The following is a 26,945-nucleotide window of genomic DNA, read 5'->3' on the forward strand; positions in this document are numbered from 1 at the left end:
AGCCACTGTGATATGGAAAAAAATTGTATGAAACCCTGGATAACATAATACAGGGAAGGAAGGATACTGGGAGAAGAGTTTAAAAGGAATATTGGAAACTGAGGTGTACTCTGCTCCTGGACTTGAGTTTAAAAGAAACTGTGCCTCTTAATCCTCTAAAAGCCCTTGGAAACTTTGTCACCTTATCCTCTTGAAATTCTAGTTTGAAAGGAAATTAGGCAGCTTTTCAAATTAAATTTTGGCAAGTATACAATTAGTCATAAAACAAAACCACTGAAAAAGCTATATTCCTTGTTTATTTATCCAAACAGTACAGTCCTGTCAAAACCACAAATTGATGTCCACAGTCCAGTTCTTTCAACTCATGCCATTTACTTTTTCACCCATCCAGCAGTAACTGTCTGTACAAAGGGAGGGAGTGAGTTGAGGGTTTCTAGCTGATCTTTAGTGTCCTTAAGGCTGATCCCCACCTCACCTGGTTGGATGGATCCTGAAGGGAGGCTCTGAACCTGCTCTCCTGGGCAGCTGAATTCAAACCAGGATGCAATCAGCAGCTTAAGCCAGGTCCTCACCAAAAACCCCCCAGCATGTTGTCCATAGGGATGTTTTCCATTGCTGTTGTTCAGGTGTTTATTTGCTGGAAGGATCTGACTATGATAAGCAATACTGGTCAGAGATTTCCTAACACTGGGATCAATGCAGGACCCCAAAGCAGGGGAACCACACTGCCATGAAATACCACCAGAGGAACAAGTTAACCAGCCAGGGAACTAGCCACAGTCATGTAATCCTACTACTTGTAGGACCCAATCTGTGTTGTCACACCTGCTGCCTAACAAGTAATTTAGGTACCTTTAAAAGCCCTGCAGAGCACAGTTACCTGAAAAGCTTGATGGCAGGAGATAGCACGCTCAATGCTGGCCACCAGTATTCCTGAGGTCAAGGAAAAAACCCAGAAACTCCAGAGGAAACTGAAGACATCATGAGGTTGGTATAAAATATAAGTGGGAATTATCCTATTCTGGAAATACCTATCTCTTTCTGTTGACTATAGGGTGCTCAAGATGACTATCTAAGACCAACCAGTAGTTAGACAAAGTTAAGGGATGTGAGTCCCTGTTCCAGGGTAGATATTGAAACATCAAAACACCATTTTTTCTTTCCTAGCTCGCTGCACTTCCTGAGCCAATATAAGCCATTCCAGCAAAAAGTCAATTTTGCCAGTGTAAGCAGTGTCCTCATAAAGAAAGTGTTGTTACTACAACTCTCCCTATAAAGCCGTTGAGTGTAGATGAGACTTTATTTGTTTTATTTTGGTTTTCAGCCTTCTTTATGGATTTTACTTTTATTATAAACAAACTGGGGATGTTGCTACAGTCTATGAGTTTGCAATGGGTTGTTTTTAGCAGTATCAAGGCATGTAATCACCTTGACAACAGAAGCCAAACACACATGTTTAACTAACCTGTATGCAGCAAGTATTTCCTATATTAATCTCCCCAAATTCAGCAAGTAAATAATTTTTCCTAAATCCAACTTTTTGGTTTAGTTTGTTCTTGAGCTCTTGAGCTTATGATCTTTGTGTGTCCCCTAACTCTGAAGGGGAAGGAAGGTATTCAATCATGCCCCTTCAGTACTTAATCACAACTTTAATATGGTTTCCTTCCTGGTTGGTCGTGGCACATATTGAATTAGGAAGCAATCCTGTCCCAGATCCACAAACATACTGCCAACCTTATTTCCTCCACTTAATGTAATCCAGTCTAGGCCTGGATAATTGAAGGCTTTTGTTACTCCCACCATGCCCTTTTCACATGCTTCTTATATGTACAGTCTATAAGTCATTTTTTAACCCAGTTGTTCTCTCAAAACAGGTGGTCTATATTATGTTCCTTTGGGGTCTGACTCTGCTTTCATTTACCTCGTCATAAATCAGGAGTAGCTGTACCCAACTGAATGGTATTAGGTCAGTGTAAAACTGATGTAAAGGAAAGAAAAGAATTTAACTTTATTTCCTGCTACTGTTCTTCTGTGGGAGAGGGACTCAAAAGGAACTGCTATTATGTGGTATAACTTTTTATTTCACTTTTATGCCCCTTTTGGGGGCCTTCATTTTATAGATTTTCTCCACTGCTCAGTGAACCAATTTTGGATGACTGGAACATGCCTGTGGGGTTCAGCAGCTCTGCTCTGACCTGCTGCATAGCAAAGCTGATGCACAGTCATCTTTCTAGTATTTAATGTCTACAGTCCTTCTTCTTTCCATTTTCAAGAAATGCAGAATATGATTTCCAGAGACAGAAAACTGTAGCACTTGGGTAAATCACTGAGCCTGACATTGATCTTAATGGGTCCATGATTTACCCATCAACACTTATTACAGAACTACGAATCACCCCATTGAACCAGGTCCAGTCTTGTATCCAGTCTCTTCACACTTTAATTTCCTGTGCTAGCCATAATCTGGAAGAGGGGATATTTGGTGGTATTTAAAAGAAAGGCAGAGATTAAAAAAAAAAGAAAGAAAAAAAAATTTACCCAGACTCTCTGTACTTCCTTCAGGTCCATTTTTCATGTTATCAGGTTGATCCATCCTTTCATTCAGCAGTGGAAGTCCCATATCAATCTGCACTGCGGTGTGGTAAAACAAACAGGACTGAATAACATCTGGAACATTTTTTTCCCTATTGGCTATTGCTCAGAACAGAGTCAGAATATATTTTTCTAAAGTTTAGAGTGTGTGCATAAGGAGGAAATTGTAAATGACAGATTCTAAACAGCATGATTATATTTTTTCTCTTTTTTAATTTTAATAAGCTAATTCAATCAGTATCAGGTTGGAGTGAAGGGAGGTAGAAATCAGTTCATTGGAAAAAAACTCTTAGACTAGTGTGAAAATATTTAAATTTTCCTTTTTATTTTTCTTTGATTTGTCAACAGCTAAAAGCATTGTCATAAATGCTTCTTTCTTTTCCCAAATTTACAAAGAATGCTACTGTGAATGCATCATTTGAGATTTGTAGATTCATTTTCAGATTCAAGATTCTATAACATCATTTCCGCCCAAAACTGATAGAGACTATCTTTCATTTTGAAGAGCTTTTACTACTTAATATCTAGCAAATCACAGCTTCAAAACTGAAGAACCCTTACTAAGAGAGCACTTTATCACAACTAGAAAAAAATAAAGAGACTGAAAAAATGTTCATACTATGGTATATCAAGTCTAACTTTTTTTTCATTGAACCCAGAGTTGTGTTTTCTGTCCTCCAAAGAAATTTTTTAATTCATATCACTGCTAAACACCTCTCTAGTTCATGCCTTGGTCCTGTTGGGATTTTTCATCTAAACCTTCTCCCTGTCTATTCTCAAGGGAATGCAATATTTTATATGTTCTTTTACCGTCATTAGAACAAACCTACAAAACATAACACTGGTCATCGCATTGCCTAAAAAATATGGTGACATCATATTTTTGCCCTCATAAAACACCTCAGAAATTAAGCTCCTATCAAGAAATGCTTGACTTCATATAATAGACTGTTCATATAATCCCTCTCTCAAAAATAATTTGAATTCCAGATAGCAGGTTCCATTAATTTAGGCTCCTTTTGAGGTGCTTCTCCCACATCAGAAATATTTGAGGAGCTGCGGAGTCATGAGGACAATTCTTTGAGACAGTGGCTCAAATTTTGAGTCAGGCTCCAGCAGCTAATCTTTTTTTAGTAACTAACTAAGGAGGGGAAAATGGACTTCCTCTTCTCTTTGAAGGAAATCTTTTACTTTTTTCCAAACCTTTAGCCAAACCAAAATAGTCTATATGTGTTTTTTTTAACCTTCTGACATAGAAGAAGGAAATGGACCAGTACCTCCCATATTGTGTATGTGCATTTTCTTTAATTTCTTTCTTCTATGGAAAGGTGACAGAGTTTTTGATCATAAAATATAACTGTATCTCAAAACAAAAGTTCAACCCCCACTGTGCCTTTGAGAGAAACAATTTAAGCAGTAAAGTCCAACACAGGTATATAGCTGTGACCCCCACGTGGAAGTAGAGACATTTGATTTAGAGATGACGTGGATATGTAAACATTTTTACCTTAATTATGTATAATGCCTTGGAAAACTCTGAACTTTGACAATATATAACTATGCACATGTACAAACACATACTTTGGTTTTGAGACGTGAAATTTTTCACTTAGATGGCCATTATAATATTTTACTGTTTGGTCCACAGCCATCCAGAGCAAAACCCAGTTCCTGAGTGGACGCAATGATTTAAGATGAAGTCAGTATCTGCATCTCTCACCTCCCTGTTCTCACTTGCAACATGAAGGAGAATATTTTGTTTACCCACCACCATTACTCACAGTTAGGGAGAAACTCCCTTGTTAGACCAGGAGGGCTGATTCCCATCTCGCTTGCCGCAGTTCAGCACCATTTCAGACTGGGAAGGCTGTACCCAGTCAAACTGGTACACAGGAGTTAAAATCTGTCTTTGGCTGAGCTGGAGGAACCCCAGAGGACCTCCATGGCAAACATCTGCTGTGAACATAAATAGCAGCAGACTTGTATGGCTCACCCAACCCTTTCAAGCCCTCCCAGTGGTGTGGGTTTTGTGGGTGAGATGTTCAGCTTTAGGCTCATGAGCACATTTGTTTCATCAGGGTATGAGTCTGAAAACAAGGACATGAAAAGGAATGGGCAAGATGGCTGGGCGTGAGCCACCCCAGAAGTCCAGGCAGGTTGTGCCGCCCAGCACACTGCTCTGCTTGGCTTCGCTTAACTCGGGAGCGAGGTGTGATGTGAGTCAGCCCCAGGACTTGTCCAAACAGTTCCAAAAGCCTACAAGAAACATTTCTGAGGTGGGACTGGCTCGCAGTGGGAGTGGGGGAGTTGGAAGGGAAGCACATCCAGGGTACACGCGGGTGGCAGTCACGCAAAACCTTAACTTCTCACCGGGCAGTGACCTTCGTATGTTTTCATGTTTATCTAAAAAGATAAAAGGTATGTGCTTGCTCAGGAATGAAAACATGGGTAACATTCAAACAGGGGAAAGCAGAAACAGCAGTATAAGAGGCAGGGAAATGTAAACCAGCACTGAGAAACGTTTGACTTTGCCTTTTTTTTCGTTGTAGAGGTCATGGCTGCATTGCATTGAAGCAAATAGAAATGACTGAGCAGAAGGTTTTGATAATGTAGAGCAGAGCTCTTCTAGGGATACTTCTCACTGTCAGAATTAGTAAGATCCTAAAGTTAACAACATAAATATGACCAGAATGAACAGTTTCAGATTTTTCTAATTGTAAAGGAGGCACTGAGTTCAGGATTTCTCAAATGAAAGAAACTAAAACAAGAGCCAGAGCTTGTGAATGTGCCTAGTCTTTTGCATAAAGCCCAAGAAAGACCAGGTGTTTCTTGAGAATTTTTCAGCTGTTTCAGCATCTTTACCAAACACCAGGTAAACCCATGTCAGTAAATACTTTCAGGCCAACATAAAATAAATGAAATTAAAGTTTAAAACTGTTGGGAGGGAATGTTTTGTTTAAAAACATGAAGGCAGCTTCTGAGTGGAAACAAATTCAGGTCGCTCCAGTGAAAAACAACAATTTACATGGCTTGGATCGAGGCTGTGATGTTTCTGAGGTATTGCCTTTATACATATCTGATTTGATAGAACTGCTAGCAAAGCAGACTCCCTGTGTACAGACACAGACAGCACGCTGCTCAGACAAAGGTCCTGATCCTTATCTTGCACCAGTTTCACACTGGTGCAATCCCATCCCTACCAGCCATTTTGCTCTGGATCTGCTCTTGCTGCTCAGACTTGTGTCAGCCCTGGGCCCAAAGTTTCCCTGTGAAAACCGGGAGAGAGAAAAATGGCAAAGAAGGGGAAAAAGGATCAATTTTTCATTTGACACCAAGTGAATCATGACTTCCTTGTGGGATGTGCTACCTTTTCCCACTGTTGGCTCCATTTCCCATAATGCCCTTGACCTCGGAGGTCACCTGTCATTGGAAGATGAAGCTCTGAATAAACAGAGAAGACCCTGTGGTGTCTCTTATCTCTCGGTTTTGCCTCAAATCTCCGGGCGGAGTTTTAAATTATTCATCCACTGGTGCTCTCTGCGAGTTACACGTCTCCGTCACCTGCCCCCCCTTTGCTTGCCCATTTGTGAGTGAAGGCGGTATCCTTGGGAACCTTATCAGAGATCACAGATTCAGGCTCCAGAAATGAAATAAAAGAGGAAATTGGCTGTATTAGCATAAGAGGAGTCAGCCTGGAGTTGAATACACACATCACCCAGAAGCACCACTGGCTTCTCTTATCAGTAACGTCTGATCACCACTTCTTTATACACACAGGCACACATGCACCACACACATGCACACACACACACTCTCCACTCTTTAATTCCACCCAGCCCGTTCCTTTGTTCCAGCTCGTGTGAGGGAACACACGGAATAAGGTCAGATGGCACGAGTTTCCTGAAGCAGTTTTCAGCACTCCCAAGTTCTCCTAGGTAAAACAGCAGAAAAGAGCATAAACAAAAACTTATTTATTTATTTTGTTAACAGAAATGATGGTAATCCTGTAGCCTCCACTGGAGGGGAAAAAAAGTCAGGATAAAGATTTCAGATAGAGGGGTTCTGTTATTAGTTCAAGTATGATTCCTAGACCAATCTCTCTGTTTATCTCTCTCTCTCCAGTGTCTCACGATAATGCATAAACATGGTTTATGAGATTTTATTAAGAATATAAAAATCTGATATCCATATAATATAATTGGACATGTTTTTGAAAATTAGCACAGTGAATAATTTTGAAATTTAGAGGTGCAGATTTGTGTAATTGAGATAAATTATTTTCCTGGGCTTCCTTTTTACATGGAGACATTATCTCTGATATTGCTTTTGTGGGAAACACTACACATTGTTCCTTCTCAATCAGAAAACTGCACTGAAAAGGAAAATAAAGCAATTAGTTCACATTTTTCATGGCATGGTGAATTGGAATTTTAAAATTCTGCCTTCCTTACGTTTGCTGGGACATGATTGTATATCTGGCTTTTTAATTTGCAGTGTGTTGCTTTAGTGATGTACATTTTTGTTCTCAGAGTTGCTGTTGGCAGGGTGGCATCTGCTACCCCTGTTGCTGTTGAATCTAGTAACTGGAGAAAAAAAATATATTAGAGGGAACTGACAGTACAAACAGTGGAAAACATGCCCTGTGAGATCAACTTTGTTAACATTTTAGGATGATTTTTCTCCATGTTGTGAAAAACAGCAGAAATTAATTTCCCTTCTTTTGAAAGCTGTTATTTGTTAATATCCAATTTTGGTAATTTCCATGCAGGATTTTACCCATGGTAATATCACCATATCTCTACAGAATGAGGCTCCTTTGTTCTCTAATGAATATTACCAACATCACGCAGTAAACATGCATTGGTTTTACATATTATGTGGTGGACTAAAGTCTATGGTCCTTAATTAAGCAGAGCTTTGACTGAAATGAAAACTAAATCAAAAAACAAACAAACAAGAAACCCAAAGATGTTCCTTCATTTTTAATGATGGAACCAAGATGAAATCTTGAGGGCTTAGATTTTTAGGTCAAAAAAAGCAAAAGAAAATAGCTCCAATTCTCTTCTTAGTGTTTTTTATATTGGAGTGAGTACTTTGTACATATACTAATAATGAGAATGATGGTGATGGTGATGATGATTATGAAGATAATATTTCTATTGGCTTCATTCATTTTGCAAAGGATAAAAGATAAGATGATGGTTCAATAATCCTTTCCCTTTTATTCAAACCAAACCATGTATTTCTAGGAATATTTGTTTCATTTCCCCTTTGATCTCTGCAAAGTCCTTCCATGTCCTTGCCATCCAGAGTAACATCTATGCTTATAAGGCCTTGATGATCTTCAGAGGAAGGGATTGTAGTGTCATAGAGAACCAATCTTAATTGGATTTGAGTGGGAGGCGTGATATATTAGTTTGTAACCATATGCAGGACTGATGCCAAATTATTCCACAAAATGACTCTGGATCTACTGAAGTTGTTGTGAAAACAGCCCTTGACCTCAGAAAAGCCAAGCATACACCCTTAATACCTACCTCTCTGCTCTTGCAGTATTCATCAATGTAGGAGGCCATGGTATCACGAGAGGGTAGCTGGGAGGAAGATGAGAGTGATAAGAATAGCAGGGTTCACTTTTAGTTTTAGTAACATAAAAATCTTCTTCAGTTCCTTATTTATGTATAACTTGTGCTAATCTGACCAAGAATAAACCATCTCCTTTGCAGTGTCAACAGCAGAAAATGAAGAGTGTCATTACAACTTCTATTTGTGACACATCTGGAGGTTGAAAATGAAAACCTATGCATTAATGAAGAGTTTTTCACAGGTGATACACATTTAAAGCAGAAAGGAGAACTGAAGACATGGTGACTTCTTTTAAACAAGACTAAACTTGTTCATTGACTAATTCAGCTCATCCAACTGAATGGAGCTGCTCTAAAATGGAGCCTTATAAGGAGTCAAAGGAGCTAAATCTCAGTTGGGTCAATCACACCCTGGAGGTACTTCATTAGGTATGAACTTAAAAAGAGAAATTGGGGAAAAAGTGTTTTTCTTCACTAGTATTTCAATACGTTGGGCAGAATGGGCATGGACCGGGGATCTTAAAATGTGAAGGTAACATAGTAGAGATGTGAAGTGGCTAGGTAGTACATAGGGGTCTTTTCTCTGTCATCAAGGCCAGAGTTTCACCATCAGACAGTAAGAACGAGATTTAATCTTTCTAGATATTCCTGAGGTCAATTGGACATTCACAGATAAGGCATACTTTTCCTTTACCAGACTTTCTAGTATTTCTTCCTGGCAGAGTTATGACATTGATTAACATTCTTCTAAGACATGGAAAATCCCACAGACTCTGCAGGCTGGTGAAAATCACCATTTCTGTTTAACTTGGTGTTGCAGGATCATTGGGGGAACTTCCAACCCCTGCCATGGAGCTGGGCTCTGGTCAAAGTATAATATGCTAAAGAATTCACCCTCTAAATTATTTTATCTTATTAAATATGATTTTAATGAAAATATATCTACAGAACTGCTTATAGCACTTGTGAGTTTGATGGAAAAGAGCTCCCCTTCATATGAAGTAAGTGGGGGGTTGATGTTACCTTCTTGAAAGACATCAGCCCTTTTAACCCACAAAGATGCCAAATTTTTCTTCATTTTGAGTTCTCTGAGTCTCCCAACATGTTTTTTATACCTAAACATTTCATTCTGTAGCAAATTGAAACCTTTAAGAGCAGAAGTATCATGTCCTCTGGAATTCCATGGTACTACAGTTTCCAATTCAGCTACCTCAAACAAGCTACTCTGTACTCATCATGCCTGATGCAACTCTTTCTTCTCCAAGCCTCCTTGTAAATCCAGGTAGTTTCCATGCACTGCCTCCATATAACACATGTGGTCAAGCTTTCTGTCTTTTCCCAACCAGCAGAACAAGAAATATATTTATTTATTTCTTGAACAAGAGTTGATATGTTTATGCAATCACACTCGAGTTTGGGACTCAGGGACATGTGCTAAAGGTAAGCATTAATTCAGCCTTGAACAAGGCTCTACAAAGTGTTCTGGAGTCAGTCGGCAGTTGCTTCTGTGAGTCACTGCATTGTATTCCCACTTACTGGGTAAGAGGCAATTGCTTGTCTGAGCAAAATGGATGGCAACCCAGAGGGGCAGAAAGCTGCAATGTTCCCTTTCTGCAATAAGTGCATTGTGACAATTTGGCAGAATAGCATTTACCTCAGAGAGAAAATAAGACCCTTTATTTCAAGAACTGAGACACAGCTTCTTGAATCCCAGGTTTTGGAAGCTGATGTTTGCATAACAAAACAAATCTGCACGTGTCTGCAGGTTATGAATTCATTACATCATCCTACTGATAACAAACTTCTGTCTACAGGAGTTCTAATTTTGATCACGTGCTGTATTTTGAATTCTCCCCGACCTCTCAAATATATATTTGTGAAGACATGGTCATTGGAGTTTGAGTTACACCTTTTGCATTTAAAGGTCTCAAATACCGGGGCAGCTGGGATTCTCACTTGTCAGCTTTTCACTGATGATCCATTTTTTCATTCGAGTAAAAATGCCAAGATATCCTTTTTTCTCTTCTCCTGCTAAAAATCAATTAGCAAATGCATGCTATTTATCATGTATGTAAGACCATGTTAAATTATGCCTATTTTATATGTAGAGGGACAGAAGACATTTTGAAACTTGGTCAAAACTATGCTCTTTATTCATGGCTAAACCTCAGAGTTCTAGTCTGGATCCCATTCTCATCATCAGCTGGCTTTTGCATTTTGATAGTGTCAGGGGATAGTGTCTGAGAGCTCTCTTTTTCCATGGGGACCAAGATCTGAATCTATGCTATCTGTGAATCACAGAGCAGATACATGGATACAGAACAAAGAATGTCTGTGGAGCTCTCCAGAGATGATCATCTTTGTGTTTCTATTTCCTAATAAAGGCTTAAATAATTTCCTTTCAAACTGAAGAAACAGATGCCCCATTTCTTATCTGGATCATGTCCTTGCAGGAGACCAAAAGAGCATCAACATTTTACTTCTGGGAAGGCCCACACACTCCTATATAGCCATTACATTTCTGGGAAAATCTGATTTACAATTAAAGCTACACAAGGTGCATCTAATCTCTGTTTACATTTGTCAAAACCTGCCCCAGCTGTTTTCCTTTTTCTGATTCTGCAGTCATAAGCTGAGTATTTATGCTGCTTCTCCAGCAATTAAACGACTGTATTCACATGAGCAACTATTGTGTTTTATAAGGAACCTTTAGCCCCCAAAATGCAATTCAAGAAAATTTCAGGGACAGTACTATGAAAGATGTTTTGGAGACAAGATTTCATCCATGCATACAAATTTGGAAAACCAGCATTTATCTGGGAGGCAAAACATTTAATATTCAATGTAGAACACTATATTCAAATGACCCAAGAAAAGAGGAACCTTTCTTCTGGAGACCTCTGTGCTGCTTTATGGATGGTGATGAATTTCAGGAGCTAATAATTTGAAGAGAATGCAGACCAATGTAGGAAACACTCTGCTCATGTCCAAACTAGTAATGGAAATTAGTTCTGTATCTGGCCGTGTTCTTCCACTAAGTAATGAAATAAGATAAAGGATTTTGCAGGTTTTTCTGTATTCAGATTTTATGTAGGTTAGGAATTCCCTGTCATGGGCTGAACTGGGATTTTGCAGCCCTGGTTACAGGGAAAGATGTAAGAGTGCAGGCAGGTGAGTTGGTCTGAGTACAGGAATGCACCTCCAGGTATCTCACAAGGCCAGACCTTCATGGGGAAAAGGCTATAAAGTTCACTACACTGGTGCCAGCAATCTGACAACTGGGTAATGTAAGAAAACAAAAAAAAAGCCTACTTTTTTTTAACATTACAACTTTTTACATTTCTCAAACCTGTCAGCAATGAGCCATAATTTATGCACAAACTTATGGGAGCACATGAAACCTACTCTGCCTTCCTGAGCATCACCCCAGAATGCTGCTGCAGATACCAAAAACAAGCTCAGATTGGGATTTCCCCCCACTGCTGGGGTGGCTTTTCTAGGGAATTTCAGGTGGGCTCTTGATTGCTTTTCTGGGTGTTTCTTTTTAACAGCAGTGGTGATCACCTGAAAACAGAGAGCTAATGAGCCCTCTGTTTGCATGTACTTGGGACTGGGGTAAGGAACCAGAATTCTTATAAAACTAACTATCCCCTGTTCTTTTAGATCTAGGTTATTTTCACACTGGTAGGAGACATCATTTCTTTAAGGAGTTTTCCTAAAAGCTCTGAGTTCTCTCTGAAGAATCTTGATTTTCTATGCCCACTGTAAGGAGAACCATAGGAAAGGTAGACAAGTAAATCTGGCCAGGTGAGTTTCCATTCTTCCACAAGACTGCTTAATTTTGGATTCTCCCCCTCTGGAGACATTCCAAACCCACCTGGATGTGTTCCTCTGTCACCTGCTCCAGGTGACCCTGCCTGGGCAGGGGGATTGGACTGGATGATTTCCAAAAATCCCTTCCCAACCCAACTACTCTGTGGTTCTGTAAAGAGGCACTTCAACCTGAGATGTGGTGAATGTGCCTTTTTGGTACAAGAGCAGGTACCAGGTTAACAGGGGATGATGAATTACTGTCTTTTTTTGTATGTATTTCAACACAGATTGGCATTCCACACAATATGGGGATTTTCTCTTTTTCCCATGCTCTAATTAGCAAGTACTAGACATCTGAATTTTGATACATTTATGGACAAAAAAGATTTAATTTGCTTTTGGTATCATAAATTTAAAAAAATCCACTAATTTTAACTCCTAGTAAAAAACCAGAATAGAAAAAAAAAAGGAATAAACACACCTTTTATTTTCTAAAGTTCAAAAGTATCTTCTTAAAGTAATAAGTGTATAATACACTGGGTAGGAACTTTCAACCAAATCAGTAGGGTGTGTTACTGATAATACTTCTCTACTCTTTGGCACTGCAAAACATAATGACTAATTAACAATATTAGCTTAGTGCTAAATGTCTGAGGTTCTGTATTAACTGATAAAAAACCCCCTAACTTCAGAACCACTCTTGATTTATATCACTTGTGATGCTGCCCTAAAAAATGCTGTATTGATTTACATCAGGCAATCTCCTGTGTGTGGTTCAGGCTCTACAGGTAAATACAGTCCACAATGATTTTAAGGCCATGACTGAAAAACAGAAATAAAATATGCAGTTATTGTTCAACTTAGCAATTCTCACAGCTATTCAAGTTTTCGCATATTCACACAGAAAAATATGGGTGTGCAGATAACCAGACCACCCTGAAAAAAACTCATTTAAAACTGGACTTTGGAACTCCTACAAAGGGAAAAAAAAAAAAAAAAAGAAAAATAGAAAGGAAGACTTGTTTCTTTTCACCCACAATGCTGATGTCTATTCCTGCTTGCTTCTTTCACACCAATGCATAATGTCTTTGGATGCTTATCACAATAGCCCCCTTGGTAAATGAATATTTTTATTGCAGTAGCCTTTGGATCTTTAACAAAGAAAGATGGGTAGATTCCCACCCACAACATTAAAGTTTTCCTATTCACTGACACCAAACCATGTTCTAATGTTTAAACAAACCCAAACGCTTGGGAAAATTTAGATTTGACCTCTGTGGGCATGTTAAACAGTTTACATTACAGCAAACTCTAGTTTTCCCTAATGTGCATAGCACTTTGGAACTTCGTCAAAACGGAACAGTTTCAAAGCTGTATGATCTTCACCCGGGGGCCTAATTGAAGCGGCATGAAAAATATTTCTTTCTTTACTTCTTTTCTTTTTCTTTCTTTTTTTTTTTCCCCTTATAAAGCTGGATCTGAAGCTGGGTACTCTCCAAGAAAGCTTATGAAGCTGACAAACATTTACCTCCTGGTCCTACAACCCTAAAACTTCCAGCGTAGAAATTCAGAACAAAGGTCAGACGGAGGAAAAACATATTAGAAGCAGCATGACAAGCCAAGTTTTATTCTACTTGAAAAGCCAGCTTTTTCAAGTTCTTTTTCTTTCATATTGGTTGTTTGAAAAGAGATCTGAAGAAAAGTCGAAATCCCCATGTAAATGCATATATTTTCAAACAGGAGGATACCTATGCAGATGCATATTAAGCTGCATCCAGCTTTGGTGGGCAAGCCATGTTTGAAGAGCATTCTCAATGCAGTTGATGCTCGTGTCCTTTTTCAGTCCCCACTGAAGTTCATTTGCATCAAACTGAAATGAATATATAAAAAAAAAAATTAGATGTTTAATTTGCGGTTGCCAGTGGCAGAAGAAATATGCATTTGTGCTACTTTCTTGCCAAGCAAAACACTTTTGCAGTAAATGTTCTATCTGTAGAGTTCTGAAATGTATTGTATATTCCAAGATTTATGCCATAATACTGTATTGGGTACCAAACCATATTTTACTGGTTGTCTGGGGGTGAGAGTCCAGTCTGGAAAATTTATGAAAGAATTATATATATATATGTATGTGGATAACTTACACTCTACCTGTGACAGAGGGATATGATTTAGATGATGTTTTAGATCCATTCCAATCCAAACCATTCTCTGAACTTGGTAAAACCCCATTAGTGTATATTGATTTGAGCATTATAAACAAAAGACAATCTAGTAAAGAGCTGATAAACAAACATCCCAAGTTCCTCTGCAGATATGAAGCAATGTACATCATTTGAGCAGTCCTATTTATACTCCTATTTATTCTAACATACTTCCATTATTTTTCCAGGGTCTTTCCTATTTATCATTTTGAAAGCTGGGCAGTGAGGGGAAGGACTGGGGAGAAAAGGCTCACTGGTACCCTACAATTTTCTGCACCCAGGTAACACAATCTTTGTTCATCTGACTAACTCCATGGATGGGGATATTTCAGTTCAGCTCAGAAAATTAAAGCCAGCAAAGATTATTGGATATGCTTGCAGAATTAATATGAAACTTTAATAATCCAAAATATACGAGCATCAATGTGTTCCTACAAATCAAATGCAAATAATATACAGTTCCTTGGTCAAATCCTCAAGTGGGGAAAATCAACTAATCTGATCTATATCAACGGAGGATGGGATCTCTGGTTTAATCTGTGGCAGGATTTTCTCAAAGAACACTTTCCAAGTTTAATATTTGAGATCCTGAGAACTTTTGAAACGCTTCATAATGTGAAGACTCCCTGAAATTTTGAGAACACATCTCAAACTGTGACTTGAGACTTGAGGGACATGAAGTTAAACTCTTTACAGCACTCTGAATATTTATAAGGAAAGAGAGATTTCACAACTGTAGCTCCACAACATATTAAGTACTCGCAGCTACTGTTACTGTCAGAAATGAGGGTCAGGGATTTTATTTCATGTTAAGGGATCTTGTGTCATGTGTAAATGCTTCAGATAGAGGGCACATATGATACCTTTATCCATTAACTGAGCAGTCTGACCAGACTTTTTAGTATGTCAGATTCTTGAGACTGATTATTTAGCATTTGCCAATCCAGATGTACTGTATTAGTTTCAAACAGAAAAACTTGGTGTCAATAATATTCATCTTTTTTTCACCCCCAAGAGAGGTTAAAGAAATGTACAAAGTCATTAGAATCCTGTCAGTTGCTGTGTATTTTTGGATAGAATCACAGAATCGAATGAGCACTATTTGTTGAAGAGTCTGTATGCCCACCCTTGTGGAAAAAGATCTGATGCAATTTTAGAATGATTGAATAAATAAGAGCATGTGTACACAAAAGTGGATTCTGCAAAAAGTATTTTCAAAAGCTTTTCAATCTAATTGAGATGAGCTGTCTCATTAAAAATGTTCTCTTTAACCACTTGCTTCCTAAAAAAGGGAAGAGTTAATTATGAAAAAAGACTTTATTTTATGATCTTTGTCACTTTTCTCTTCACATATCTTAGTGGATCCACATGGCAAATGAAACTAATTCATTGGGTTGTTTCTGATCTTTTTAAACAGTAGCTTGTCTGAAAGCATTTCAAAACAATATGTAGTAAAAAGTCTCTTCTCTCAGGAGATCCTAAATCCTAAAAATGCTTTGATACGTGATAAAAAGGCTGCTCCTACATGTCCAGAGTCTGACACACAAAGGTGTATGCAATATCAGAAATTCCAAAGTAATTCTGATTTCTGGTAAGGATACTGAGGAAGCACAGTTACATTTGCAATTGGATTTCCCCTTGGGACACTGGTACCAGAGAAAACAGACTTTTTATTGCAGTACACGAAGAATTAGCCATGTAACTAGATAAGTAGTACACTGTTACAATGGTAAAATTTATGCACTCATGCACCTGGAGGCTTATGAAATATCAGGCACTAGATGTTTTTGAGAGAACTTAGGAGAAAAATATACAACAATATTTTAAATATCTTAATTTTCCCCCCTCATTTTATATTTACCTTTATTTCCATCCCTCTGATGGAAATAAAGGTAAAGGAGAAACTGCTTGTTAAAGGAGAAATTCTTCACTCACAGTAGCAATGATAGTAATAAAAAACTACTGAGCATCTGATAAATGTCAGAAGTGTTATTTGCAGTGGAATAGTTAAAGCAAACTTCTATGTGGTCAGAGATTCTCCTTTCTCATAGTAACTCAGAGTCTGAGTGCATGGACAGAAAGAATCATATTCCTTCATCCAAGCATTCTGTTTTTCTTGTCCATTTATCTCCGTCAGCCTACCTACATTTTCCCATGATTCAGGATCCCAGCCATGACTATCAGATAGCCACTGTCCTTCTCACACCTACAGAGTGTTTTTGAGTGCTGCCCTTATTTACTCTTTGGGATTTCAGTGCTGCAGGCTGCAAAGCAAATTATATGGGAGCAATCAGTCCTCATTAGAACTTTGGCCCACAGAGCCAAGGAATTTGCTGATGTGATCAGCATGAGCTGTGATTATCTCTAGTTTTTAGAGAAGTTGGCCCAAGCTAAGTGATGTTTTTCATTTATTGTTTCTCATGCTCTGGGATTTGTCACTATATGAAAGCAATTTCTGGAGGAGGGTGACTCTACTGCATATGGCCATTACTTGATGGAGTAGCATGCAGAACAAAATTCGCTCTCTGGAGAGTGATCCACTGAGGAAAAACAAAATCAGCTAACTCTTTGAAGTGAATGTAATAGTGATATCACTCAGCTAAATATAAAATATTTTTGTGCCTTGTTAGAATCATTAGATTATATATAAATAAGGGGATTAAAGTAGTCTCTGGATAAACCTGTTTATTTTGTTTTCTTTTTATGAAAAGAATATTTTCTATCATCACTTCTATCAAAGTGCTATTCCCAGAAAAATCAATATTTAGTAATATCCATTTAGTTTGCTGAAGTTCTACACTGGCTTTCTTTCTGAAATGTAAATTGTCAAATAGTGCTGACTTGAGCTCCTCTCTATAGTGCCTTGAGCTGTTACAGTGAACCTGAATGCCTGGAGAGAAGAGTTATCTCAAGGTATTTCCCATCTCTTCTTTTTCTCAGCTTTTGCCCAAAAGATTTCCAGAGGGGTTTCCATCACAGAAATTATCTGAGCTTCTCCAGCACTCTCAGGGTTAAGGATAATTATAGTAATTTTACTTTATATAAGCAAGAAAAATCTCATATTTATTTTGCATATATCTTTTCAGTTATGATGGGGTAGTAGCATATGAAGTTGTGATAGACGAGGGATTATGAAAATTCCAATGAGAAGACAGTTCCCTGTTCTACAGACCTTCCAATCCCTGTGAAGGACAAATAGAAACAGAAAAATATTTGAGAACACTCAGTAAGTAATATGACTGTCCCTCACAGTGTCTGCATAGTGGGAAGAACTTCCAGTATATCAAGCAGAGAATCATTCTCTACCGCTCAAATTCTCAGTATTTAAGAGAACTTATTTTCAGTTTCTCCTTTAACTTGTTTCTGAAGCTCACAGTACATTGTTTATATGTGGGCTTGAGGTAATTTTCCCAGAAAGCCTTGATCACTCAGCAGAAATCGAATTTCCTCAAAGGAGATAAAGATCATCCCCAGTCAGTGCATGATCTCTGCTCTCCTTGTTTTAATCACGCAAAGGTGAGTGAAAACACCTAAGAAACTGGTCCAATGATTCACATTTCATGGAAAATTTCACTATTTTTCAAAGAACATTTTTTTAATATTCAGATTGAAAAGTGTCTAAGTGAACTGCTTGTACTGGAAGGACAGAAAAATAACTGAGATGAGCAGCAAGGAGCTGGATCATGTTCTTGTTATGTCCACAGTGTCCTGATGGCTGGTGCTGCTCACCATCATTTTCAGTGTCTTCATGCATTTCTGGTTATATAGCTAAAAAAAACCCAAAAAAAAACCCCAACAAGTGTGCACCACGCCACTGGTGCTAAATCATTTAATTTTAATGAAATTTGCATCAGAGAGGTTGTGGACACTGGTGATGTGATATCCTTATTCTATGTAACCTCACACCATATGCTAGTGCTGAAATTTCTATAGCACTCAAGTAATGGATCAACATTTCTGCACCTTCTGACATGAGAATGTCACATTTTGCTGCCAAAAAACCCCCAAAACTTTGTGCAGAAACACCAGGGCTTTCTCAGCTCTCTAACGACTTTGCAAAGCAATATAATTAGAGATTTACACAGGTTTTTTGTCAAGCTTTGAAAGCTATGTTTCACATTTTTTAATCAGGTTTAACTTCATCTGACACTTTTTATCTTTAATTTTTTTTCTCTCGTGCTGGACTGCATCAGCTGTTCTGTGGAACTCAAGAGAAAAAATAGAAGGAAAATGTCTATAAATGTTCTGGAAAAAGTTCCTTTAACAGAGATAAAAGAATGGATGGTAATCATAAAGCATGACTTTTTTAGAATCTATCATCTACAGGAAGGAGTGTTGAAATACAATGCAGATATTGTATGTTCATTAACAAAGTCCATATAGGATTTCAAAAAATGAAAGAAAGATGGGGTCAAGCTGGTAAAGATGTTAGTATTTAAGTGCTAACATGGACATTAGAACAGCTTTCTTCACCTCCTGGTCTTTCCACAGATTTCTTGTACAGCTTGAGACAGAGTTTCTCAAAGACCTTCCAGTAGCAAAGTACCTACATGTCTGTGAAACAGCAAAAACAGTATTTTCAACTTCACTGTGAACTTACACCTGGCAAGTGTAGAAGGTACACAGAGGGAAAAAAACCACAAAAGAGTAGAACATAAAGACATAAAGAAAATACTTTTTCTTGCAAAATATTTTTCATGGAGAAAATGCCAATTATATGTACTGCAGTCATAAGAAGCAGAACAGGATTCACATATTTGGTATGCTTGGACAAATACATGCTAAAAAATAATAACAGTTGGGATTTTTTCTTTCTGAGATGATCCAATATAAAACTAAAGTTTCTTTCCATGAAAAATATTGAAAACTCAGAGAGGAAAATACTTTCATCATCTTCTAAAAATCTTAAAATGGCTTTCCAATTAGGGGCATAATTGTTTTATTTTTCAGCAGAGAATCAGTTTTGACCACCTTCTGACTTCTTCAATGAAGAATTAATAGTTTTTTTTATTGCAAAGAGTATTTCAGGTTCCAGAAATGCTTGGACATAAATTTTAGGATTTTCTCTCATAAAAGTGGAGAGCTTTCATTTCAACAATCAGTCTGAGGACAGCTTGCCTGTTCACTTCCCACTTCCCTTACCTATAGATGTGAAATAGACCTGACACATAAGTGGCCAGAAAACAGAAAATTTGACTGGGGGGTGGGTGTTGATGCTGCCAGATTTCCTCATGCAAGGTCTTTGAAGTTGATTTAGCAGCAAACTCTGTTAACCCTGCAGAGAAAGAAGCTGGAAGGTGAATGGTTTGTATTGCTCTGGGTACCAACAGCAGGAGGGACAGCTTTGGAGAGTAAAGTGAGGGTTTGCTATAATGGTGTAAGGGATTGCTATAAATAGGTAGAGATTTGGGTGATTTCATAGCTAAAAAATAGCAGTGAAATAGCCCTAAGGGAGAGAATCATTCAAATTTCCACCGTGCTGGAGGAAGTGAGAATATTTCTGGTGAGCTTGGGAGTTGACTTTGTGTCAGAATAGTCCAATGGGCAGAATACAAGCAACAACAATAGAAAGTTCATAAGCTAATTGAATATGTATTTCATAGAAAAACCCCACACATCTAGCATTCTTTCCAGGAAACATACACAAGAATAATGATCTAGATATTAACTTATGAAATGTTTCCTACAATAAGTTACTGTTGCGTGTCATTCTACTGCAGGCAAAATGAATGGAAGGCTTTGACTTAATATAATGAAAATTTTCTGTATTTTCCTCAGTTGAGAAGCTTCATTGAGACTTTGTATTAGCGTTTCATTATATGTGAGATGGGAGAGAAATCTATCTGCTTTTCTCTGCCAAGTCTTTTATCAGACGAGAACATGTATTTCTGCAGTCGTGTGAAACAGAATTGCAGATGTTCAGCGCCTGTATCCAGAAGTCACCCTTTTCTTGAGGACCCAGCACGAATTTCTATCATATCTATCACAGCTATTTTCGTGCTAGCAGGGACACGTTAGGACATGTCAGGTTGATAATGTGTTGCTTCAACTCTGGCAGTTCTGTAAATGTGGGAAAAAATCAGCCAAAACCAAACCAAACAAAAAAGGTTCTGCTTAAATTTCCATCACTGCAGAGTCATGCTCTGAGGATTTTGAAGAGAATATGAACCAAGCATTGAATAAAAATATGGTAAATTGAACCTCATCTATACCTGGCAAATTCTGCATGGTTTGATTCATATTAGGAAATATTAGTGGCTCCTCACATTAAACAATGTACCACTTTCTTCTCAGGAAAAAGATATAAATATTTTTAAACTCTGCATATTACATGTATTTTATGTATAGTATATCATATGTATAGTAAACTTCTCTCAAGTATGAACAATCAACTGCATCTATACAGCTTGTATTTATTTATGTAGTTCAGAAGTAATAGCTGATAGAGCACTTTATTAAAAAATAAATAATGGGGTGGAAAAAGTTGTTCATGCTAAAGCCGTTCTCATATGCAGTTTGTCAGGATGTAGGTGATTTTTGTAGTTTGATTTGAAGATTGTCATGAAAATTGCTGTTATGTAAAGGATATGTGTTTTGTTCTCCAACAAGTAGACGCTTGGTTTAGGCTTCCTTGTTGTCTTCCAAACATTTGATTTTTTTTTTTTTTTTTTTACAGCCAAGCTGCAAATGATGAGGAGTCAGAAACTGCTTTACAAGATCAGCCTTCACAGAAGTGTCAGACACCTTGAAATCAGTAACATTTATCAGCTCACCTAGATAAGCCAATACCCTTTGTACACCCCAAAGTTGGATATTTCAAAGCAATATTAAACCATTTTTTTTTCTACCAGGACTTTCAAATCACCCAGGGAAAATTAGCATCCATATAACACCAAATATCAGTGCAAAAACAAAAAAAAAAAAAAAAAAAAGAAAGAAAATGTGAGAGTCACAGCCCTGCAGACACCCACCCTGGAGAAGTTCATGAAGGATTTTTCAGGGGACAGAGCTCATTCTGGAGCAGGTACAGAGTGTGAGGAAGCCCCATGCAGTAGAGGTGAAGAATTATGAACTGAACACAACCCCATTCCCATTCCCCTGTGCCACTCAGGGGTAGAAGGGTCAGGAGTGAAGCTGAGCCTGGGAAGAGCAGAGGGATGAAAGGAAATTATTTTTAGCTATAGTCTCATTTCTCATTAACCCACTCTGTTTCATAGGCAATAAACTAAATTAATGTCCCCATGTCCAATCTGTTTTGTCTGTGACAGTAATTGCTGAGTGATCTCACTTTCCTTACCTTGACCCATAAGATTTCGATGGTTCTTCTCCCCCCTGTCCTATTAAGAAGGGGCAGTGACAGCGCAGTTTGGGGACCACCTGATGGTCAGTCAAAGTCAAACCCACCACGTTACCTTAGAATTCACTGAAATCCCCTCCTTGGCCTTTCCTTTCCCCTGCATATCTCCAGCCACATCACTGTTTGAGCCCAGCTAGACCCTGCTTGCCCTACAGATGCTGAGAGACAGAGCTTGGATCTCCTGCACAGTGTGGTGCAGCTGCACGAGGAGCACAGGATGGCTCTGCACCTATTCCAGGTGATTCATGGAATTGCCCAGGCAGCAAAAGGAAAACCAACCTGGGAGCTTTCATTTGCACCCCTTGGACTTTCACAGGACACACTGTTAGGTGCACACCTCAGTCCCACAGAAGACACCCCCTGCCCCAGCCCCTTCAAGGACAGAGAGAGACTCATGACTGTTGTCATCTTTATCATTCAGGTTGCTGATTATTTCAGGATATCACCACCGTTTCATTTCACCTGTGTGTTTTCTGAAGTTCTTCCATTAGCTGTGCTTTTAAAAGGTGAGTGAGCACCCCCTGGCCTGCCATACACATTTTCTGGTCACTTATCTGCATGACACTACAGTATTTAATTACACATTCACCTACTACATCTCAAATTAAAAAAAAAAAAAAAAAAAGTCCAGCACCACCACAAGTAAGAAAGAATACATCCAAATATCACTATTCATCTACCAGACCCAAAACTGCAGTGCTTGGTTTGTCTGGTATTTCTGCCACCAACACAATAAATGAGCTGCATTAACATACTATCACTAAAAACATAAGGCATCTGATATAATGGGAATGGAACTCATAATACTAAAACCTGTCTGAGTCTTAAAATATTCAAATCATTAAATCTATTTCCATCCTTCCCTCTCTCTTTCAGGAGGTAGTAAGGTGCATACCCACCACTGTGAATGTGTTAAGTTAAAAAAACCAAACAAAAAACAAAATTAAAAGTTAAATATATTTTCAAAGCCCAAAAGGAGCCATTTATTGCTGTAGGAGAGAGAATAAATTGCTGAGAATTTTTTTTTTTTTTAACAAATGGCTGGGAGTGTTATAATGTATTTGATTTTTTTTTTCTAGAGGTAATCTTAGATGTGGAGTGAATGAAGTGAAGTCTGTTATCAATCCATAACATCTGCTGCAGTGTCAAGTGATGAAATGGGTGACTCCAGAGCCCAAGACAGCTGGGATGGCTTTCTTAATGCAGTAGGGTATTGTGCAAACAAACAGGCACTGATACCGTCTATGGTTGTCACAATTATTCAAGCTGGTGATACATCTTCCTGTATTAGCTGCTTGAGAAGCCCTATTTCTTTTAAAAGTAAACTACTGTATAACAATCACCCATTCTGGTCCCTAACTCAGTTGAGTGCAAACATAATAAAACATTGGAAATAAAAATAAATTAAAATTTGCCACCAGAGCAGTAAAGCATAGAAATAGGTATATACGAGCTTGGGGAAAAAAAAACAACCTACTCACAGTTTATAGAGCTAAGAAATAATGTATACCTTTATAGCCAAGTCTATACTGGCAAGATTATTCTGCTTCTCTGGAGTGCCTCCCAGTTCCTGGAAAATCTAGTACATTGTTCAGAGCAGTTAAAGACCAAGAGTTAAAAAAAATTATGGATCTCTGCAAATATCCCTTTGACACTGCCAGATAACTACTGAGATCACTCAGGGGATTTCAGGTTAAGGCCAGTATTCAAATGTTGGAAATATAAGGGAAGATAATGAATTTACATTTAGGATCCTACATGTAAACAACCATCAGGTTTAAGTCAACAAAGCATTTTCTGCTTACAGAATATATTTATATACGTATAAAAACGCATAAAACTAAAAGACACAGCTATTGTTATGAAAGACTAAAACTCAGTAACTTGTTTTCATGAAAATCTGAAGATTATAATTTGGATCTGAATTGTATCATTTAAGGGCAGAACGTAATCCAAAAGTCACTTTGATTCTCCAAAATTAGGAAACATGTGTGAAGAAAATGTATCAAATATATTTTTTTTTTCCCCAAAAAGAATCATTTCAACCTTCAAGCAAATAAAAGCAACACTTGTTTTTGGAAATTGAGCTCAATTTGTGATATTTTAAAGAAGAATACTAGAAATGAAAAGTGATTATTTCATTTGCATTTAAATATATCATCAACCTAAATACAATAAATAGAATATGTATATAATACACACATTATATGAATAATACATAACATATATAATTTATTTTATACATGTATATATTGTTCTTAGGTTGAACCATGACAAGTTTTGTTGGTTTTTTTTTTTAAATTTTATCTCAGGTATCAAATTAAAACTATTTGCTAGAAAAAGAAGACAGATATTCACTGAGTGCCAAATGTCAGTTCAGGCACAAATTTTTTGAATTACATTTTCAGACCAAATTTTATCCACTTTTGTTCCTTCTTTCTCAGGAAAACAACAGAACCAGCACAACTGACCACTGTGATCATGGCACTGAGCTCCCTCTTGTACATGTGGGAGAGAGAGCAGCCAGACCAGTGGAACTGGTTCTGATCTCACTGCTGGTGATGAGCTTGTGGTGCACAATGGAAGTTGCAACACCGAGGGCTGAAAGGCAAGCAAAAGATGGGAACAGTGTGCTTGCTTGGATGCTCTGCCTGATATATTTGCCACTGCCTCACTCTTGCTCTGAATCAGACCTGCACAGCTCTTTCTGGCTGAGTCCCCTCTGCAGGCATCTCAAAAACATGTGTGCTCTAAGACAAGTTTTTTTGGTTTTTTTCCTGTTAACTGAAGCTGGTGAATCGTAATGAGGCTGAAGATTTTCCTTCCTCTTTCCCAAGTTGATAATAAATTACTAAAATGCCAATTTTATGTTCTCATGCATTCCTGACTTAATAAAGGTACCTTATTTGCCTAGAAGTGTAGTATTGGCTATTGTTTACCAGGAGGCTGGAAGAACCCAAAGGAAGATGAACAGATTGTGCCAGTTTAATTTGGTGCGATCTGATTCTGTTAGATCTTCTCATCTGATTTTGCTTTCCGAAGCAATGAGTGGAGAGAGCAATTTTCCAACCTGTGACCTTTCAACAAACCTTAAGCTGCTCCTGGAACACCAAGGTCATTACACAATACTCAGAGTGTGGTTGTTATCAGGAAAATTCATTGAAGGGCTAGGCAGGAGTCAGGCTGGGTGGCCCCAAAATTGCTGATCACCTGACAGGAGCCAGGGCTCACAGTTTTATCAGTGAGACTTGCAGGGACCATACAGAGAAAATGTTAAGAACTTGAGGAGCTTCTCATGTAGCAAAGACTTCTTCACACTGAAGGAATAACCTTTGAGTAGAGACCTGCAGATAAAAATAATTAATCCCTGGTTATTTTCCTTGTGTTCCTGAAGAAGTGAGCTATTTGATCAAATACATGTCTCTCTTTCCATCCATCCTCACCTTTCTCTTTCAAAGACTTCTAGCCTTAAAAGTTTCAGCCAAATTCAATAGGTAAAAATTTCAATATTGAAAGGCTCAAAGTTTTATGGAAGCTGGTAGTGTATAGGAGAAGCTCCATATGAGGTTCCCCATAGAGAAACACAAGATATAAAACTCAACAGCTGCAGTCTGCAAAACTATTGAAATCCATCAATAATACTGTTCCTGAAACCATTTATCTCATAGAAAGACTGATTGCTGAAACTGGGAAGGGTCCAGGTAGCTTCCATTATTCACTTCATTAATTCCCACCACCAAAAAAAAATCTGAAAACCTTTAAAAACAGAGCAACAATCTGCCTTTTCTAAGTTTTCTACTTAATTTTCTGAATGTGGCTCTATTTATACAAAAGTAAAATCTTAGTTAAGATGTGTTTTCATCTCTATTCTATTTTCATCAGCCATTATTTGTATATAAAATCTCAGACAGATGAAAACCCTTGATTTTGTAGTATCTGTCCACTTTTTCTGTTGACATGATACCCAGAGTCTCATGGCATAGCTGCTCCCACCTTGAGAAGGTGTGCCTGGGATTTGTTCTGTTGGGCATAAATGGATAAATGAACTATCAGATTGCTTGTTCTTGCTTTCTTCTCTTGTTTAGCTCCATAAAAAAAAACCCAAAACCAAAACCAAAAACAAACAAACCAAACAAAAAAACCCCAACAAAACAAAAACCTAAACAAATTAAGAATGTCCTTAAAGGTTGTAACTAGAAATACGAAGAAGCTGCAAACTCCTTGCAAATTGGAAAACACTAGTTTTCCCATTGGAAAACACCAATGGGAATTACAATGGTCATTTAATAATTCTGGCACAAGCCCCTGTATCAATACTGGAAATATTCCACGGGTTAATTTCCTCATGGATACTCTCAGGAAAAAAAGCTTTCTGGTGAAATTTTCTCATCTATTACATAGAGAAATGTTGATCTGTGTTTTCCAAGGCTGTGTTTGGGTTAGTTCTGACCATGAGAAAAAGAAAAACATAATTATTAGCAAGCTTTTATTGTGTTTTCATCACTCACTGCTGTGGAGACTGAATCAGATTGAGCAGATGATCAGCCCAGGTAATTAGTGGAATAGCTGAATAAGTTTGAAGATTCTCCTGTTGTGAAACCTGTATGCAGAGGGCGAGAATGTCTTCTGTTCTGTGTTCCTTTTGTACAAATGTAAGTGAAACATGGCCTAGGACAAATCCAGGACAGTGAGAAAGAGATGGAAATATTACAGAAATGTCTTAAACAGATTCCTATGGAAACCTCCTTGCCTAGTTGCCTCCTGACCCATCACCCATCAACTCAAAAGTCTGTAATCTATTTTAGGTTCTCATTTCCCTTTGTCTCTCTTTAAGAAGACTGAAGATTTTTTGGTGTGTATCCCCAAGAAGCTGAAATAAATTTCTAGTGCTTTGTCACTGAAAGAAAACAAAATTAAAAAGTTTATAAAAGTCTTGCAAGTGACTTGTCTCTGTGATGCAGGTTCATTGAGACTGACACAGAATGAAGAGGAGAAAAAATGAAAACATGAATGGTGCTGATAGTTTGCCAGGAACCAAGTGTATATTTTCAGAACTTTTCTATGTATTATTGTGCAGATATTTGCCTATACTCAGCAGAACCACACTAAAATCTGTGCCAGGGACTGGACTAGGTGACCCCAAGCTGGTACCTTCCAACCTCGTCCACTCTGTGGTTCTGTAAAATCAAGCTGGGCTAATATTTTACAAACTGAAGAAATCTGATGTCTTTTTGGCAGACAATTTAGACTTTCTAGGAGGGTTGATATCTCAATCAAAGTCCTGTTATTTGGGCTCTCTAGTGGAGTTGAAAAATCACTCTGATATGCTACCTTGCACACCTTATGTATTTCAGTTTTCCTGTCTGTTAAGCAGGGATGTTTGCAGGCTAATTT

The 26,945-nt window shown here is 38.0% G+C and overlaps 1 long non-coding RNA gene across 4 annotated transcripts; it reads left to right on the plus strand.

Annotated features, from left to right (window-relative positions):
* The first annotated feature begins 893 nt into the window (after positions 1-893).
* Positions 894-23,608, plus strand: LOC146443097 (uncharacterized). Of its 4 annotated transcripts, XR_014856517.1 has the most exons (7): positions 894-987; positions 14,383-14,475; positions 17,054-17,107; positions 17,281-17,420; positions 20,871-21,880; positions 21,973-22,057; positions 22,631-23,608. It is a non-coding gene; the product is annotated as an uncharacterized LOC146443097 (long non-coding RNA). The 4 variants fall into 4 exon arrangements; XR_014856516.1 differs by having other exon boundaries at positions 20,871-22,057; XR_014856515.1 differs by lacking the exon at positions 17,281-17,420 and having other exon boundaries at positions 20,871-22,057.
* Positions 23,609-26,945: the final 3,337 nt, after the last annotated feature.

This window comes from Lichenostomus cassidix, chromosome 1Aa (assembly GCF_008360975.1).
Source record: "Lichenostomus cassidix isolate B80296 chromosome 1Aa, HeHo_3.0, whole genome shotgun sequence".
Taxonomy (NCBI): domain Eukaryota; kingdom Metazoa; phylum Chordata; class Aves; order Passeriformes; family Meliphagidae; genus Lichenostomus; species Lichenostomus cassidix.